Source organism: Chiroxiphia lanceolata, chromosome 6 (genome assembly GCF_009829145.1).
Source record: "Chiroxiphia lanceolata isolate bChiLan1 chromosome 6, bChiLan1.pri, whole genome shotgun sequence".
Taxonomy (NCBI): Eukaryota; Metazoa; Chordata; class Aves; order Passeriformes; family Pipridae; genus Chiroxiphia; species Chiroxiphia lanceolata.
In genome coordinates this window covers 24,075,519-24,095,524 of record NC_045642.1, presented here as the reverse complement: position 1 = coordinate 24,095,524, position 20,006 = coordinate 24,075,519, and the positions used below count along the sequence as shown (strand labels likewise).

General features: G+C 36.0%; 1 long non-coding RNA gene across 3 annotated transcripts; it reads left to right on the top strand.

Annotated features, from left to right (window-relative positions):
• The first annotated feature begins 1,990 nt into the window (after positions 1-1,990).
• LOC116788417 lies at positions 1,991-19,519 on the top strand. Of its 3 annotated transcripts, none has more exons than XR_004357630.1 (6): positions 1,991-6,100; positions 7,356-7,432; positions 7,722-7,762; positions 15,383-15,433; positions 15,680-15,735; positions 19,424-19,519. It is a non-coding gene; the product is annotated as an uncharacterized LOC116788417 (long non-coding RNA). The 3 variants fall into 3 exon arrangements; XR_004357629.1 differs by lacking the exon at positions 19,424-19,519 and adding an exon at positions 16,596-16,702; XR_004357631.1 differs by lacking the exons at positions 15,383-15,433; positions 15,680-15,735; positions 19,424-19,519 and adding an exon at positions 9,020-9,268.
• The last annotated feature ends 487 nt before the right edge of the window (positions 19,520-20,006 follow it).

Sequence of the window (20,006 nt, the reverse complement as noted above, 5' to 3'; positions counted from 1 at the left end):
AACATAATAGAAAATAAGTAGAACATTTTCATGAAAAATTGTTGATGGAGGAGGGAGATTTTCTTTCATGCAAGTGGAGTAGCACTATTTGAAACTTTTTCCAAACAATGAATTGAGCTTGGTGTTTCCTGGTCATTAGTTTCTCCACAGTGCAATCTCTGATGTGTCCGAGGAATGCAGGTAAAAATAATTTTCTGAGTCTGGGAGATGGGGAGGAAATAATCTAATAAGAAGACACAAATAAACATTTCAGTACTGGGTTAAGGACCTCTACCAGCGAAATCATTCTGCTCTTTGCCAGAAATACTTAGAATTTGCAACCTTCATTTTGATTTTGCCTAATACTAGTCCCAGTCACATATATATATAAGTCATGTTGGTCATATTCTGATCGTTGGTTGTTACTGTCTATATTACAGTTTTATTCCTATTTTGGTGGCTTGGAAGCAGGTTGTCAAAGGGCACAAAAGGCTGTTTGGCTTTCTTATTGTATTGAACTAAAATTGCATTTTAAACTCACAAAAATTCCATTTCCCTAAGGTGCCACTAGAATTATTATTGTAGGCTACAGACCTTTTTCAAGGTCCTCTATATGCTATATGCACCTGCAGGCATATCTGGAGCAAGACTGAAGCAAAGTAAGTTGTGTATGAATATCAGCTGTATACAGGTTGTGTTAGACTTCATAGTATCCTGTTCATTTCTAAAAAGCATGAAATGTGGCACTGCATGATACAAATAAGAGGATAGTAAAAAATTCACAGATCTGCAAAAAAAAGTTGCTAGTCTGTTTGAATGTATCACCATGTACAAGATTATTCCAGAAGCTAAGTATGTAAGACAGAAATCTTCAACATCACTCAAGAATGCCATCCACTGATGTGTTTGCTGGTCTTAACCCCTTTTGGTACCGTGTTTGCTGTTCAGTGGAGTTCCTCTATTTTGTGTGCTTGTTTCCGTTGACTTATATTGTCAGCAGAATCCTATTGCCACTGCAAATCAAGCAAGTTTGGATTAATGCAAAGTCACGACAACTTTTGCACAAAAATGTCTTTACTGTTGCTCAAAATTAACTTCACACTCTTAGGCTGACTCCTTAAGAGAAGCTGTTGAGGGAAGGAGCTATCTCCACTGGACTGTACATGTTTTATAACTGCTGGCACACACATGTACTGGTTTTACTTTCAGCTTTGCATTATTTTCTCACATCATACAGACTTGAGATTTTGCTTTCATTTTGATATATTCATGAAGGTTTTCCTGGAGCACGGTGAGATAAAGTCTTTCTTCAAGAAGTAAAACAGACTTTACCCTCTTTCCTCTAACTGCCTTAAAAACATCCTTCAGTCACACCATTTTAATAGAATCAGCTAGATCTATGCTTCTGGAAGACTATGGATTTTTTTTCCCTCTTCCAATAGCCTTACTGCCTACTTGCATCTGATCCTGACCTACCATGGCTGTAGGAACCTTTGTCAGACCTTTCTGCTTTGCATATTTTGATTTCCTTGCCTAGTGGTCGTTACTTGACTGCGAGTCCAAGGGACAAATGTCTGTATTTGGTTTTTCATAATAACATGTGAAGTTGTATTACTGGCAGATTATTTTTTTTTATGAATTGCATTTTTTTGTTTTGTCCCTAATTGGTATAGTCAAGGATTCAAAGAGTAAACACTGTAATCTGATGTGCCTGAGAAGTGTTTAGGGGGGCTTACAAGGCATAGAAATTCCTTATGTAATCAGCTTTACAGCTCATAGCATGACAAGTATCTTGACTAGATTAAAGATATATTCCTATAGAACTCCCTGTTCCTTTTTCCCTACTGCTTATTATACACTTATGCCTGCAGCTTAGTTTGCAAGAGACACAATGTGAATGCAGTCTTTTTACAGGACTATACAGATAATTTTCTTCTCTTCAACCTTAGAATCCTTTATTTTAGTTTAGTTTTAGTATTCTTGGTCTCTGGCAAGTTTGGTGTGGTTTTGTTTGTTTGTTTGTTTTTTTAATAATACAGCTGTACTGTTCTCAATTACTGCACTGCAAACAGTGCCACAAGGATATTACAGCTCAGCTCTGAGAAGCCACTGAATGTAAAGATTTCTGTCCGATTTGGCTGTCTACAAAAGATCCGTCTGTTAAAGAAGCCCAAGTATGTTTGTTGATACCTTTCCAAACAGTAGCAACCTGAAAGAATGGAAGGAAATCAAAAACCAGGACATCCCACTTTGTTCTTTGTGAATGGGAAGGAATTGGGCCTGTGTTATATCTAACCGAGATGCTGGAAAGCAATTAACTAGTTGGTGAGAGTAGTTTGCTTCACTACTTCAGCTTATTGCTGGAGGATGAACTGTGACAAGTTTATAATTCTAAATATGTGGTCAGTTTGTAACATCTATAAAATTTTGTTTTCACTTGAGAATAAAGTTGTTATACACAATAAGTTCAGACTTGTGGGATAGAGTTCGTTTTGCATGAGTATTTCTTAAAATGATTGTTGCTTATGACTAATATTCAGTTATTCAGCAAAGACAGAAAAATCTCGTTGGGCTGATTTTACCGTTTTTTTTTAACCTCTATGTCAGTAGAGGTTACACAGAGGCTAGCACTAGTGAACCTTCATGTAATAGATTTAGGATTGATGGATTTGTTTGCTTACTTGTTTCTTCTGTTTATATACAACAGAGAAAAATGTTTTATTAACATTACAGATTTACAGTTACAATGCATCTACCTGCTCAAAATTTATTTCTTTAGGGCTGCTTATGTGTTATGAGCTACTCTTTATTACACTGATTCATATTAGTGGATGTTTGTATGTTTCTGAGTGTATTGCTCATTCCTTTTGTCCAGTGTTTAGACTGTAAGATTTATGATCTTCTAGTGCTTTTTTGTGTTTCCAACACTCTTGTCCTACTAAGATTCTTGTCATTCAGTAGGATCCCTAGACAGTACAGTAATATAAATAATAATTGTAGTCATAAAATGCATTAAACATTTAATCTATAATGTTAAATTCAATATGAATTTTTTTGAGTTTGCTTTTTTTTATTTTACATTTGTATTTTGTTATAAGTATTGCTTATTTGCCTTCATGTGTACATGAAAAGAAATTCTTAAAAAAACCCCAGCAAATCCAAATATACAGGAATACAGATACAGGAAGTTATCTTAGTTCCTTCCTACATGCTGATGACCTTTGCCATTGATAGCATATTTATATGTTTGGTTCTGAAACAGCACAATGATTTAAGAAATTATGTTGTGTACTTTTTTTGCTCTCATTCCTTCTCTTGGAATTTAATAACTGACCATACATACGCTAAATCTATTCCATTGTGGATTGAAACAGGTTCATAATCATGCTGATTGGTTTGGTATATATTAGTCAATGAGAATTTTTGCAGTAAGCATGAATGTATATCCTTTATTTCTGTGCTTTTAAAATTGAATGTAGGAGAGTAAGTGTAAGGACCATTGGAATAATAGGCTTTTCTCACCTTTTGCTGAACTGTCTAGAGCTTACTCATGCCGGTTTTCTTTCTCAGGAAAACACATTGTAGGAATATGCTCTCAAGGTCAGATGCATACACCATATACAGTGATGTATGTAATATGAAGGTATAAAATCTGTTGAAGAGTCTGGAGAAACCTCTAGAAGATGAGGATGCAACCAAGGCAATGGTTGGCTTGATATGAAGGAGTTTTATCTGCCAATGTGATTACTGGAGGTCTTGTTGTTCTCTACTTGGACTGCCCCTTCAGGATTTGTTTAACAGACATACATTATTTTGTCATGAATTCATGCTGGATGGACATTGGTTCCAGAACATTCTGTTTCTTTCTAATAAGAGGCATCATGTTAATACAGGTGCTCTGCTGTACTACCTCTGTAGTATAACAGTTTGGATTTTCTCAGTGCAGTGCTGATGTTACTTCCTCTTCAAAGTTTTGCTTGAGGGGTTTCCTTTTGGTCAAGTCATACACAAAGGTTGAAAAAAAGGAAATAATGCCATTCTTTACTGATTTGAGTCTGATGTTTTATTTCTAGGATACCTGTAATTTGCTTTGCTGGCATACAAATCTACAAGGTAGGTTTTAACTTCTCTTCTGTAGCAAGTAGCTTACTACTGTTGTCTGTAGATGACAATTTGATGCTGAAAGTAAGCTTTAAGCCTCTGCAAATACTTCTGTCTGTTATTGCTGAGAAAGAGTGGTGACTCCTCCTGACAGTAGGTGTATGGAGTCCACAAGAACTAGGTAGGGCTAATTTCATGTGATACAATTTTTTTCTACCAACGTTGCCACTCTTTTGCCTAGGTCTCTTTTATGCAGCTTTGCTTTGTTTTGAAAATTATCATGCAGTGCAGACATACAAGGCAATAGTTTTGGCTGATTGAAAGGAGTTGTAAATGAGTTTTCTAAGCGTGTTGCTAGAACAGGGCACAACAATGTCCATTAATCTCTTCATTTATGCAGTATCTTCTCCAGCAAGTTCTCTACCACTGGTGCCAACTTCATTTCTTATTTTCTAACTGATTTCCTCCCTGTCTCTGCTTATGTACAGAGTGGTCTTCTACCCTGTTCATGTAGGTCTCAAAAAAACCCTGCATATGCACAACAAATGAAAACAGAAAATGAAATGCAAAGAAGTTATCCCATCTGATTTTTTCATCAAATTTTGTCTTCTGTATGTCACATTTTTGAATTTTAAGTTCTCAGAGGCAAAAAAAAAGTAAATTTAATTTTTGTTCAGACTTTTAGACCTGAAACAATAGACAAAAAGTTTTCCAGTGGTAAAGCTTTTCCAAAAACATTAGATCATTTAGGCCTAACACGAACATGATAAAAAATACAAAGCTCATTAAGTTCCTAAAAGTAGAACTGCATAGAAGATTACTCTGAATGCCAGAGTAGAAATACACAGGATTATAATTTGTTTTTCCCCTGGTTTTCTCCTGTTGGTTTAACAGCTCATGTAAGTTGCTGCTTATCTGTGACAAATTGGCCTTAATTAACATCTGCAGAACTGGACAGACTCTTCAATGTGCAGACTGCCTCTCAGAACAACTATATAAAAATTTGTCTCAGGACATTTTTAATCTTAATACGAAATTACCTTGATATTCTGTTATAGTATTTAATGTTTTTGCATCTTGAAGGTTTTCAGATAACCACTAGTGGGTGGTATATAACATGAATGATAGAACTTTAAGTATATCCATCTGGAAGGTGTAGGAACAGCTGTTCATGCATAAGGCAATATGCTGTTATATCATATTAATTAATCATTTTGATGTCACAGGGTGTGCAAAGTGATCACTGTTTACTGCATAGCCGTATGGCTAGCAAATTATTTGTGACATCATTGTCTATTTAACTGGGGTGTTTTTATTAAAGAACAGTAGCTATGACTAACAACATTTCCTTATTTTAGTTTGAAGTCTCTCACTTGTTTATTATGGCACACACTCACTGACTGAATAATAAAGTATGTGAACTACATTTTACTACTGGAGACAGGTTCAAAGGGTAGTAGGGTCCCATCCAAATCACTTAAATTAAGAAAAGAACGTGTTATTGGACAAAAATTCTCATATTGATTTCAGTAAAAAGTATCTGATCTGGAGTCTTCAAATTTTGTCTGGAGAACATTTAGTTTTCAAAGTAGTGTGCATTGGAACAGTACCCATGTTTTCTCATTATTAGTATTTATCTGAGGAATTTTATGTTGATGATCTCAGAATTCCCAACATATGTCAAGATTCTCTTTGTTTATGACAACATAACAACAGTGTGCTACACAAGCAGACAAGACTGTTCTAAATTCCAAAATGCTTTTTCTTTCTGTGTACATGTCAGTGCTCTGGAATGGGTGCATGCATGCATCATCAGATTATCGTGTCAGTACTGAAGTTAAGTATCTCTAGCATGCTTGCAATTGCAGAAAATATTTTTCCAGGAATCACAAGAGGAAATTCCCTAGATGAGTGATCCTTATTTTCAGTAGTAGTATTATTTAGCTACTTATCTGCAATGAAGGGAAACAAGCCTTTTTTTCAAAGATTGGAATCCACATTTGCCTGAGGATGAAGTTAGGTAAAGGACTTTATACTGGCAATTTCTTCATAAATAAGACAGACTTAGTTCACAGGGTAGTTCAAATTATCTACCCATTTTCTGGGAAAAAATGATGATTTTTTGACTGATGACAAAGTATTAGTTTCACACTGTAACCTTTTTCAGCAGTATCTAGTAAGGTTACTTTGGTATGCATTCCTGACCTATGCAGGCTGCATTCAAAAAAAGGTTAATTTGAACACCGGGAAAAATATCTAAAAAAAAAAAAAGGATATGGAAATAAAGGGGGGGGGGGGGAGTTTGTTTGTTTAATTGCATCTTCTGATGATAATGGCTGTAGTTTTCCTTGCAAGCTTTGGAGCACTCCCAGGATTTACTTCATGAAAGCAATTAGAGTCTTCTGTCCTTTAAAAAGCAGTATACTTTGTCTTATACTCTAATAAAATTTCTAAAATTTTGTCTTTTTAATACTCTTCATGCATGTGTTGTCTTTCTTCATCTTTTTGTGATATGTATGTTTTTTAAGACTGCAGTAGCTAGAACAGATTTTTGGAAGTTTTGGTATCAGAACCCCCTGAGACATATGTGCACATACTCTGTGTTTTATCATTACAGAGTTTCAATTAAATCCTAACCAAAGCTCCTAAAAATACTGATAAATATAAAGTGCTCAGGTGTCACAATGGCTGTAATCTTGACTTGGTTTTGAATAAAGTTGATCAAATTTTGTCTCTTTTAAGAGTCTGACAAATCTAGTTTGCACCAGAAAATTTCAAACTAGGTACAAGTGGAGTGCAGTGCTGTGACTGGTCAAAGACAAGAATGCTCAGTGTAATTCCAGCATGTCCAAAAATTTTCACCAGCTTTAATCACTGGCAAGTACAAGAAAATAGTATAGACTTCTCTGAAGTCCTTATCTGAAGTATTTTGAACAAGCATTGTTCTGGGTATGTTTTCTAGTTAGTCATTCCTTCCATCAATACTGAAAAAGGACTGATTTATTACTTCATTTATTGTTTGGAATAAAATGACAATTGAATAAATAGGTCAAGAAAGAGAAAAGTTAATTGCCTCTATCTAACAGATTTACCTTTGTAACATGCTGTTCCCCAATGTATTCCTTTTTTTCTGACTTTCCTCTTTGCTTCATATTTCTGTACACCTTATGAAGTCCATAATGAAAAAGAAATAGGAGGAGAATGTTTCCTTTACACTGTGCATAAATGGCTGAAGTGTACTTAGGAACTGAAGGGTCTCGATTTTCTGACTTTAGGTGCAGAAATGCATGCCCAGCCCCAGTGGAATGCACATTACAGCAACACATCAGGAAGAAAAAAAGATACTTTAGGGGTATGTGTTTTCTAATTATTAAGGGTTTAGTATTAAGAGAGTTGCTCTTCTCTCAGTAGTTCTTACATATTTATTCTACTCCTTGGTATGCAGTGTCATGGGTGTTTTAGTTATCAACCACTACACTCTAGGGCTGTTATGGCTCTTTTTGAGGGTTTAAGGCAAGAAAAACAGATCACTCCTCTGTCAGTTCTTTCCCTCACAGTCATGTTTAAGAGATGGAATAACTAGCAATGCTTTTACCCAAACACATAGTTCCCAAATTCATAGTGACATTTTTTGTTTTTAGCCATCACTGACTTAAGATTATTTATCCGTGTTCTAGAATAGGTATGTATATCATTCTATCTATGTTATTTTTATACTCTGTATTTTGAGAGAATATTGTTCGAGCAGACTGAGTGCTTTTATGGGAAAGCTTAAGTCACTCAATTTAGGTTTATTCCCTTATTACAGGTATTTACAAACAGTGGCGAATGTGCAGATAGCAGTGTAAATGATGGATCTTTGTTACTATTTAGCCCCAATCCTTTTGGTTCCAAGATCTCTATAGCTTTATATTTTAATCTTACCAGAACTGGAGCCTGCTCAATTATTTTCTTGAAAGCAATGTTAGTTTTCCTTCTTAATTAAATTAAAAATAATGTTATCATGAGGTCGTAGGGGGACCTGAACTGCAGGTCTCACGATATTGAACTAGATACACAGTTTAGCTCGGAGTACTTGCAGTGCTGCAAAATCCTGTCTGGGTTGTACCAGCTACACACTTGCTGTAGCTATTACTGCAGTGTAGTTACATCACTGAGAGAAGTTACAGAAGTCCTTCTCTGGCTCAGCAGAATTAGACTATGCAAATTAGTGAAACTCAGAGAGTTACCTCTTTGAGAATTTAATTGCTTGAAGGTCAAAATTAATTTAATCTTTACCCAAGTTTAGGGAAGATGTACTAAATGCAACTCAGCTAGCAGTTTGCTTTGTTGTACAATAAAACTCTCACATCCAGCACTGTTCCATATATTCTTGTGGTTAGAGAAGAAATCCCAGAAATTTGTTTTCCATATGGTTATATCAATAGCTTGTGCATACATGATGGTAGAATTAAAGTCTCTTGATGGAGACTGCACTTAGACAATATGGTATCTGAAATGGTGGTTGAAATCTAGCAGTATGTTTAATGAGAGCCTTGGTTTTTTGCGTGTATTTTTAAGATGTCTACAATAAAAATCTAATGTTAAGCAGTCTCAAGTGAAGAAAGAGGATACAGGAACAAGAGGGAGACGGAGGCATCAATCGCTGAACCATCCTTACCTTTAAGCACAAAGTACTTAAAGTGTTAATTTTTAGTGAATAAAATGTCTAAAATAAATTGTGATTTATGATGTGAAGTATGTATAACCTCTGTGTATGCTGAACTGTCCCTGTAGGTATGGTTGTAACTGTCTATTGCAGCTTGCTAATTTCTTCACTAGAGTTCTAACAGTCTGTCTCATATTCAGATTGATTCACCATTTTCCAGTATCATTTATTCAACTGCATTGTCATTTATGCATACACTATGATTCTCTCTTTATTTTTTTTTATTTTCAGGAACGATGTTGGTCTCTAGAAGTTGACACTGATAAGGCTGTAATGGCTGGGAAATATGCCTAATTTGAGCATATATTATGAACAACTCTAATTGTCCTAAATGTTATGAATAAAACTGTCATCAGGTGGTAATCTCTGTTTACAATTGCCCTGATTAGATTAGATTAGTTAGTGGCAGGACTAACTCTCAGCTTCCAACCTACCAGCCTTAAAATCAGTAAAACATAAGAAACTCATGTTTGAGTTCATACTGTGTCATCATTTATTAACTGTGATAGTTTATTTTTTCAAGGTAACATTCATATATTAGGAATGAGAATGTGAAATCTAGACCGAATTGCATGTGCCAGGTAAAAGCACAAAGCATTTAAACTACTCTTGCATGTTTGGATCCTGATTTTATAGAAATGAAACATGTCAAAGACAAAGAGGAGGAAGAATTCTGAACCCTGAAGATTAATGGTAGTGCACTCTCTTGCAGCTAAAAAGTCCTTGTAACTGGTCTTGATCCTTATTTTTTAATGGCTTTAAGTGATTCAACTCATTTTAGTTTGAAAGAGAACTTATGTTTATGTTTCAGGTTCCAAGAGGTGTTAGCTGATTTTTGTATTATTACATTTTTCCTTGTTAATTAAAAGCACAAATATGCATTCCCATTTCAGCACATATTAAACCTCTGTTGGAGAAGGATTCCCCACAGCATCACAGCTCAGAGAAGCAGGTGTTTGACTAATGTTCAGTGAGGATGAAAACATTTCTTGACAGATGCTCAGGCAAAAAGAAAACATCCTTATTGCTGGGTAATTATAAATTAATTCAGTTTTACTTTAATAGTGCTTTAATCCATAAGTGCTGGAGGATGGTAAAACTGTAGGAGAGTCCTGATCATCATGTATGTCCATTTCTCAATGGTCTGCTGCCTGTACTCCAGTGGTTTACTCAGTCAGACATACTTTGGACAGTTTTTATATACCAGGTAGGGTAACAGCAGCAGTTTAACCATACAAAAGTGAATGTTGTCATAGCCTGATTACACTTTCATTCAGTGTAACCCTACATTAAATGCATCTACACAACACTGAAGTCCTAATTGTAGATGCACTTGAAAAAAAATTACTGTTGACTGCATTTAAGAACTTGCTAGTTGCTCTTTTGAGAATATGTCTTGAAGACAAAGATTAATATAAGATATTTTTTCTTTTTATACCCTAATGGCTACCAAACCTAATAAAAGCTGTTGGGACCATTCAAATAAGGCTACCTAGTAGTGCTTAAATGCTAATTAAAGAAACTTATCATCTGGAATGGGGAACTTTATTGAAGTCAGTTCACAATTTTAGGCTTTTCTGCTGACAAGCTATTATATTCTAGAAATGATAGGTTAATTAACATACCATAGCCATGGGGGAGGTACTATTTGCTTTGTTTGTCCTTGAAAGAAAAATGACATCTTTGCAGATAAACTTAACAAGCAGCATTGTGTCCTGTGAAAAGATCCTAAGTCAATGTGCTCTTTGAAAAATGGAAAGTTTCTCAAGTCTGTTTACTCGTGACAACTATCTCTGTAAAAATGAAATTCTAAGGGAGAACTTAAGGATATTTAATGAATGTTCTCTTTTGAATTGAGTAGAATCTTTATACTTAATTCTCCTGTGACTCTTTCAAGGATAAGGTATGATAGATAAAATATTTTCTTTTTGTTTGCTACTTGTCATTTTTGACCTGTTACGCCTTGATGGTGGGTCCCTTGTAAGATAAATCTTTTCAGCATGCTCCATTATCCCTGTTTCTAATTGTTTGGATGCTCACTATTTGAATAATGTTGTGATTATTCTGAGAATAATCAATTATCAGAAAAAAAAATTTTTGCTACCAAACAGAAAATCCCATAAAAGGGATATTTTTGTGATTTTTTTTTCCCTGGACAAAGTCTGTTTTCCACTTTACCACAGAAGGGTTCAATTTCTGTCACACCCTTTATTTTTTCCCAAGTTTTTAAATACTTATTTAATTTTTATTTAATCCATAGAACTCTCCTGCAAAGCACTGCAATATTACTTTCCTGACAAGGACAAGATTCTTCTTAAAAGATACTCCTCTCCATAGCATAAGTGAGGAGCCCACTGAGGTAACATAATTTGAGCATGATAATGCTCTCTGCACTATTAAACATGGAGAGTTTAATTCCTGATCATAACCTCAGTCCAGAAGCCATGAAGGTGCTAATCAATTTTCCAACTTTATTCTCATCCACTCAAATGATATTGCAGTGAATGTGTTCCAGAAGTTTCACAGAGACTGTGTTGCAGTTTCTGATCATTGTATTCATCATTCAGATTAATCTGACATAAAACAGGATTAGCAAAGTCCCCATTCAAGGTTAATTCAGACAGCTGCTGTGAGTACTGGTGTATTCAGTCATCTTTGACAGGATGAACTAAGTCATACCTTCTTGAATTTAAAATGGAAATGAGAGAGAGATTTGTGAGACTTGTATCTCTCACCTGTCTCTGAGACCAGTGGAAAAGGCAGGGTCAAGGAAGACTTACCCTTCATGGAGGAGGGTTAGTTTAGGGAAGATTTAAACAAACTGGGAGTATGCAAGTCCATGATCACACCTGACTCAGCAAGTGCTGATAGAATTGGCTGATGTCACTGTAAGGTCACTCTTAATTGTTTTTGAACAGTCATTGTGTTTGGAGGAGATTCCTAAGAGCTAGAAGAAATCAAATGTCACTGTTATTTTCAAGAAAGGCAAGAACGAGGATTTTGGGAGCTACAAACTGGCCAGCCTTGCATCAGTCTCTGGGAAGTCATAGAACTGCTAATCGGGGAAACAATTTCTAAACATATTAAAGGTAGAAGATGATTTGGAGTAGTTGGCATGCATTTGTGATAGGTAAGTCTTGCTCAACCAACCAGACATCCTGGAAAGTTGACTGGCTCAGCAGATGAGAGGAAAGCTGTGAACTTTGTTTGTCTTGATCTTAGTAAGGCTTTTGACAGATTCTGAAATGCATCCTTGAGACAAACTTATGAAGTAAGCTATGACAAGAGAAGTAGACAGTGGGGTGGAGTGAAAATTAGCTGATATGCTGAATTTAAAGGTTTTTTATCAGCAGCATGAAGTCCATCTGGAGTCCAGTCACTGGTTTTGTATCCAAGAGCCTAGGACAGTTCAGCATCTTCATTGATGACTTGGCTGATGCGGGCAGAGTGCACCTCAATTTTACAAATGACACAAAATTGAAAGGGGGAGCTGACACACCCTGCTATTCAAAGGGACCTCGACAGGCCAGAGAAATGGGCTGACAGGAATCTGATGGAGTTCAATGGAGGGAGGTGCCAAGTCCTGCACCTGGGGAGGAACAACCCCATGCACTGGAGCAGGACTGGGGACCAACCAGCTGAAAAAGAGCTTGGCAGAAAAAGACTAGGGGTTCCTGGTGGACAATGAGCTGAATAAGTCAGCAACATATGTCAACCTTGTCCTAGGCTGCATCAGGAAAAGCATCCCAGCAGGTCAAGAAAAGTGGTTATTCCCCTCTACTCAACACTATCGAGGACACATCTGGAGTGCTGTGTTCAGTTCTGACCTTACCAGTGCAAGAAAAATGTGGATGTGAAGCAAGTCCAAAGAAGGGCTGAGAAGAAGATTAAGGGAGTGAAAAATCTGCCATGCTGAATGAGCTGGGATTTTTCCTGGAGAATACTTGCGGGGAAGGAATCTTATCAGATATTTTAAAGTAAAAAGAGTATCCTCTTTAACCAGGAGACACACAATGAGGTCTGCCTGTGCAGGTATAAGAAAGACCTTAACAATCTAAAAGATCTTTCAAAAGTAGGCTGGAAAAGTTGCTGAATCATTGTAGGACATTTGTTAAGAACAATGTTAGTGGTGGCTTCTTGCTGCTCTGTAAGCATAGCAGCACCTTATAAGCCTTTGTGTTTCAAAAAAAGTAACTTAGGAGATTTATCTTGCTTTTAAAGCTCCTTTTGGTGGCAGCCAGCCTAGAAGAAATTGTCACTGATGAAGATTTGCATAATACCGTCCCCAATATAGTCCTGAAAACTAGTCAGGGAGTAAGAATTGTAGTCTGTATCCTTGGTCATGGAAAGGCATCAGCCAAACAAAGAAATTGTATATAGCCAGATTGGTTTTATAATTTGTGTAGCTTGATCACACAGTAGCTGTAGATAGTTCCACATTAGGTTGTTTCTGAGTTTAGCTGAATGATGCAGCTGATGAGCTTGCTTTGGTTGTGCAGTGTTTTTAATGCTTACTGATACTCCTGACCACAAGGGTATTGCCCTATATTTCCTTGTGTACTGAACATAATGTATCTGAGAGAAGAGATTTAAGCAGTTCTGACATTCTTTGTTGCATATTTTTTTTTGCTTCCCTGAACCAGAAATCCTAAGTTCTTGAATCATTATCTAAAGCTAGAGTGCCTACATAGACTCATGGAGCTGTTGCTTTCCTTCCACTTCACAAATTTTTCATCTTCAATGGTATTAACATATGCACTCATCTTGCTTTTTTAGTCAGAGTAAATGTTCCAGCACTAACTATCTTCTTCCTGTATGCTTTCAGCTAAAACTTAAACAGACCATGTAAAATGAAATAGAGAGCTCTTTAGCATGCATTTTAGTGTTTAAGTAATTTTCATTTAAACATGCCACTTGGGATTTAATTTGAAAAACTTCAAATATGCTTGTTTTTTTCCTGTAATAGGAATCAGAGTAATTGCTATTTTCAATGGATCAACATATTAATAAATGGTGATAATGACATTTGTGAGATTCCTGAAGGGAAAAGGAAATGTTTTTTGTGATACCCATGTTTGTTCATAGAGTTAATTGAGTACAGGGTCTTTAAAGTTTTTTTTACTATTGTAAGAACACCTAGAAGCTTGCCTTCAGGATTTGGGAAACTATATACACATGCAGCAAAAATAGATCGATGCCTTGAAAGGATTTTAGCTCATTCAAAGAAATCTCAAACTTTATTGCTAAATATAAATTAACAGTTTCAGAATAGAGATAATTTTGTTGGACAGTGACAATGACCTTATTTACTTACTTATTTGCTACATTACATTAAAAAACCTGACTTCTTTTTATCTGTACTGTAAGCTAGTACGTATGCAAGAAGTTGAAAATGTACATATTTAGATAAGATTTCTAAAGGACTTTCAATTTTTTTTTGGCTGCAAGGGAAGAATAGACCTCATTAGGCAGAAAGTAAAAATGAACATTGAACTTTTTAGTTATGAAAGAAACAAAATAAGAAATGTGGAATAATTTTAGGAGTGCTGATAGTGAACCCTCTCTTTAAATTGCCTAGCATTTTCCATTGTTAGATTTTTGTAGTATGTTGGGTTTTTTTCCTCAAAACTTTAATGCCTTACTGTTTTCACCAACCTTTGAAGTTTGCCAGGGTCAAAGACCTGCAGCAGGAGATAGGTCTTTTGTAAATATTTCTAAATTCTCATTGAATTATAAAATTTTACAAATTACCACTTCCCTGACTTCATTTGCATTTCAGAAAGAGATTTTTGTAGGCTGTCAAAATGACTGAATATAAAGGCTACAAGTCCGTGCTGCTGCTGTGAAGGAACAATGTGTATTTGAAACATTCAGGTCCTGCAGGAACACCTACAGCAGACAGGAATGATGCTGAAAGCAAAGTGTTATTGATTGATGTAAAGGAGGAAGGAAAAAAAGATCTATGTGCTTGCTTCTGTTCTACCAGTCACACTGTGTGCCACATTATGGCATCTCCCACTCTACTAAGAAAACATTTGTTCAAAAGCAAACATTGTTCTGATTCTGAAATCATGTTCTCAGACATGGATACTTCATGAATGTTTCTTCTCCTTTGAATCTCTGTATTGTCATGCAGTTGATAATTACATGTTCACATTATTGCTTTCTAAGAGTTGTGCATCATGCAATACATGAGATTTTTACATACAGAAAAAGATTAAAGCCTGATTTGGAGCTTTTTCTGTAAGGTTGTATTTTTAGTACAGCATTCAATGTGAAGTAAAGAAGGAGCAATAACGTTAATGAAATGTGACTCCTTGTTTAAAATTCCCATTGTAAAGGAAGAGGCAGCGTGAGGGAAAACAAGTGTAATATGTTTTTCTAGGAAAAATAGCCTCTGTTCATCTGGAAAGCTTACTCCTATCCTAAAGGAAAATAGTCTTGAGATGTGGTGACCTGAGCTGGCAGAGATATCATTCTGTATAACTTATTTGCAACTTTTTCAGTTTTGGAACAGTGCAGAATATTTTCACAAAGTAGCGTGAAAATGTAGGAAGCGGTAGGTGGACTAAGGGAAACCTGTTTATTTTATAGAAAAGGTTGGATGCAAGAAAAGGAAGTACTGGAAAGATCAAAGAAACAGCAGTCAGTAAGCATTTAAAGAAAATGGGATGTAATAATAGAATAAGTTATTATTATAAAGTTTTGCAAGTTAGACAAAATAAATATCAAGATCTTAAATTTAGTGAGTATACATAATAAGTGCATGTATTTGGAAATTTACTGAAAAAATAAACGCAGCCATATATGTGGTAATACTTTTGTACTTTTTATTTTAAAATATGTTCAATACTTGCAGGAGAATAGTATTTTTTTTCTATTAACCCACAGCTACAAAACATAGAAGACTGAAACCATGACTGCTAAGGCTGGAGAATCCTCAGAAGGTGAGTGTAGTCGCTGGGCAGGACTAGTGTGTGATGGTGTCTGACTCTTCAAGTTGGGTTGTTGGTATTAGTGTTTATGAAACAGAGAATGCAAGCAAAGCAGTGGACGAAACCATTCAGGATTCCCATATTTACTTACTTGATCATATTGGACATACTAGTCATGAAAGATACTGGTGAAACATCTGATGGAATCTAAGCAGAGGAAACATACATGTGGAGAGGCTTGGTGTAATGCATTGTTTGCACTAAGTAAGGCAAATTTACATTTACCTCTAATTTTGACACAGATGCTGTGAAGGTTAAATGCCTGATGCATAAATTTATTTTCTTTCTGTTATGCAACTCAGAATGTGAATGATAAAGCATTTATGAAAATGACTTGAAACTATATTACCACATTGTCTTGTTCAACCTCCAGTCTCTCTTGTGAATTTCGGAGGAAATATGGCCCTAAAAGTGGACAATGTTTGAGAGGATACTTTTTCTTTTTAATTTTTTTTAATAATGCAGAATGTAAACAACAGCAGGTTATGAAAAGATATGTGCTGTGCTGCCTCTGACTGGGCAATCATTTGGTGAGAAACAAAATCATGAACTGCAGAGATGCCAGTGATGAATGCTCAGTTTTCTCCCTTTCTGGGGACTGTATGTTTTTTGCATTTATTCTGAAATATATAGAAGGTATGCCATGATTACATTTGCAAGTAGGTAAATTAAATAAACCCACTTCCTGATACAATTAGTAATGTAAAGCAAGAAATGTGTATAGCTAGTCAAGGAGACATACAACTAGCCGTTGCACATGCTGAAACACAGCTATGCTTATTTTATCTGGGTCTGTTCTGCTGTCTCTGCAGCTTGGTCAGATGTGACTGAACCACCTGTACAGGAAAGAAACTGGAAGAGAGGGACTGCAGAAGCAAAGAATGCATTGTGCACTAGTGACCTAAGAGTTTGCACAGATCCCTAAGTGTGATTTTAGTCATACAAATTATACTGGAATTTGCTTTATCCTCAGAAATAGCAGGGACCTATTGTTTTGGAGTTTTATTCTTTCTTGCTTATTAATACCCTGGTATTAATACAAAGCTGTTAATGATTAACTTGTCTGCCTCTGAGAATCATCGTGTAATTTGTTACAACTGACTTACACATTCTGTAATAATCCTAGGTCTTGGATATTAGAGTGCCATGGAGTAAATCTGTGTGTATAGCTTTCAGATGAAAGAGAGGAGGATATGTGTGTCATTCTGTAGGTTTATTTTCAGAGTCTCTGTGAAAATGATCTATAAATCTAGGTCAGAACACAAGTTCAGCATTACTAGGGCCCTGTGCAGCATTACTAGGGCTGCACAGATCTGTGATTTGAAGTTTGAGAGGAATAAAAACATCGACTATAGTAGCTCCATAGCTCAACATGTATTTATGTGTTATAAAAATTCCATAGGTTCTGCCTGTGCTTGATTCTAGCTAACACTGTAATCAACAAGCATATACACTGTGTAAACATTATTATGCTCTATGTTTCTTGGTATCTTTCACTTGGTGATATCAGAGACACCTATAAATGTGAAATGTTTGAATGAAATGTTGAATGAAAGCAATCTAGTTACCTTCTGAAGAACTTTTAATTTATACCTGAAAATCCCATATTTTGTCCACGAGATTTCATATTATCTCATATAACAGCCAAGATATTCCTGGGCACTGCTATATGCAGGTATTATATCTTCTCATGTATGAATGGGTGAAATCATGGTTTCATTAGTATCAACAGGAATATGATGAGTGAAGCCAGGTTTTCATTTAAGTTCTTTTTCTGGGTGTCTTTTCAACTGCTTTGTTTAGGATAATATTAGGGATTTTTTGGTTGCATGTTCCACTTAAGATACATGCAAAAATGAAGCAAAGATGCAAGCATCTTGCAAGCAAAGATGCAAGGTTGTTTCTGATGTGAAATGAAGATAAACCTTTACAGATAAGTATCTTTCAGTAAAAATAAATATAATTTTCTTTTTCTATGTAAAGAATCTTGTAATCAAAGATAATGCATAAGATTAACTACCTTATGACTGGATGGGAGGTAAAACAGTGATTAAGTACAGTTCTGCAGCCTGTGTATATAGGACAGTCCCAGCAGTGTTTTTCAGTTTTGTGGACAGACCCTTTTTCAGCCCTAAACTTCAGAATGGGAATGCTTCATGTGTCGGATTGATGTGATAAAAAAGCTTTTTAGTTTTCTGATTTTATTTTTTCTTGGATGTCTGTTAATGTGCCATTTTTGAGATTGAGCCTTATCATATTACCCTTTTGTCTTTTATTCCCCCTGATTTTTGCATCCGTAACATAATAAATAGCTGTCCTCTCAGCAAATGTCACTTTCATCTGTTATTTAGACTGCAACAGCTTTGTTTTCAGACTTTGTAAAGCATCTGTAGTAGCTGCAAAAGAGAGGCCAGTTTGTTTTGTCCATACCTGAATTGATCCTCTTGTATCTGAGAAAATATAAATGTGAAAATTTAATGAAGTGTAGAAAGACAAGCAGTACTATAAATGTCATTACTTACATATACTGATGCATCTTCTCTGGTTTTTTTACAAAAGTGTTCAGTTTTTTTGTGAAGTAGACTAGAAATGTTTAGTGAGTGAGTTGAAGAAAAGTCAGAAAGTAGCGATATTGATTCAAACAGTCTGGATTGTAAACAAAGGCTCTCTGAAGTATATACAGTAGTGTAGTAGTGCCAGAATATTTCTGACCTTTTCAAGCTAATTGTCCTCAAAGTTATTGGCATTCTCTTTTTATTACTAAAGTGTTCCCTTTCCAGTGTTTATAATGTAAACTTTTTTTAAACAGTAATGTCGTTCAAAAAATTAGAAATTGCACAATGTAATAATATAGAAAGGACCTTGATTACCTAATCCAAAGGAAGGATTAGGTAATGTCTGGTTACCTTTCTTTTCTTCTGACTGATCTGTTTTCTGATTTTTTTTCTATTACCTCTCTTCTTGAAAATGTATGTAGTGAACTGTTCTACCTGGTAAAAGTTTTGTTAAGCAATAACAGATATATCTTGAAATGTAGGAGACTGTGGAAAACTAGATTTAATGCAGATTGGGAGATACTGTCATTGTTTGTTTCAAGGGCACATTGCTGTCTCATGGTTAACTGTCTGTACAACAGGAACATCAGATAATTTTCTGCAAAGCTGTTTTCCAGCTGGGTGACCTGTACTGGTGCATGGGGTTTTTCGTCCCCAAGTGTAGGACTTGACAAATTCCTCTGCTGAACTCCATCAGATTCCTGTTGGCCCATTTCTCTGGCCTCCTGAGGTCTCTCTGAATAGCTGCACGATCCTCTGGCTTATCAGCCACTTCTCCCAGTTTTGTGTCATCAGCAAACTGACTGAGGGTGCACTCTACCCCATCATCCAGATCATTAATGAAGACATTGGACAGTTTTGGACCAAAAACTTATTTGCTACTACTTCTTTGCTGCATTTATTGCTACTTATACACTTGTAAAAGACTTCTCCAGGTTCAGCATCTGATGGACTTGGCTTTTCTATCTCTGCATGCTCAGGCCGGTGTCTCTATATTCCTTGCAAGTCACCTATCCCTGTTTCCTCCTTCTGCATACTACCTGTTAGTCCAGAGATCTTACTTCTTTTATGTTCTCTCCTTTCAGGATCCTGAACTCCACCATCTCATGGTAACTACAGGCAAGGCAGCCTTCGTCCTTCACACGCCCTTGTGTGTTCAGCCTTCATATCCCCTTACAAGGTCCAGCAGCACATCTTATTTGCAAACAATGCCTGTATCACCCCCATTAAGATGTAATTTTCAGACCTCTGTGTGGTTCACAGGGCTGCGTAATGAATACAGAGAGAGATGAAGTGCATCTTCTGGCTACTGTTGCTAGAGTCATACTGAAAGGAGTTACTCTCTGGGGCTTTTAGTACTCTCTATGTGAGAGCAGAAGATCATTAATATTTAAAAGTCACACATACACCTAAAGTTAAATTTTATGCCAAATCAACAATTACAAGATGTATAGATGGAAATTTTTCAAGACATCTAAAAGCACGGGAATGTGTAAATTTTTCAGAGCTCCTTTTCTGCAGAGTTTTCAGGGCACCTCATCAGGTTGTATATAAAAGAACATTTGGCCATGGTTCTCAAGAAAGTTCAGGTAAGGTAAGTATTCCCTGAATCAAGGAGAAAAGCTAGTATGATGGAGCTGAGGCAGACATGCTGGATATAATAGGAGG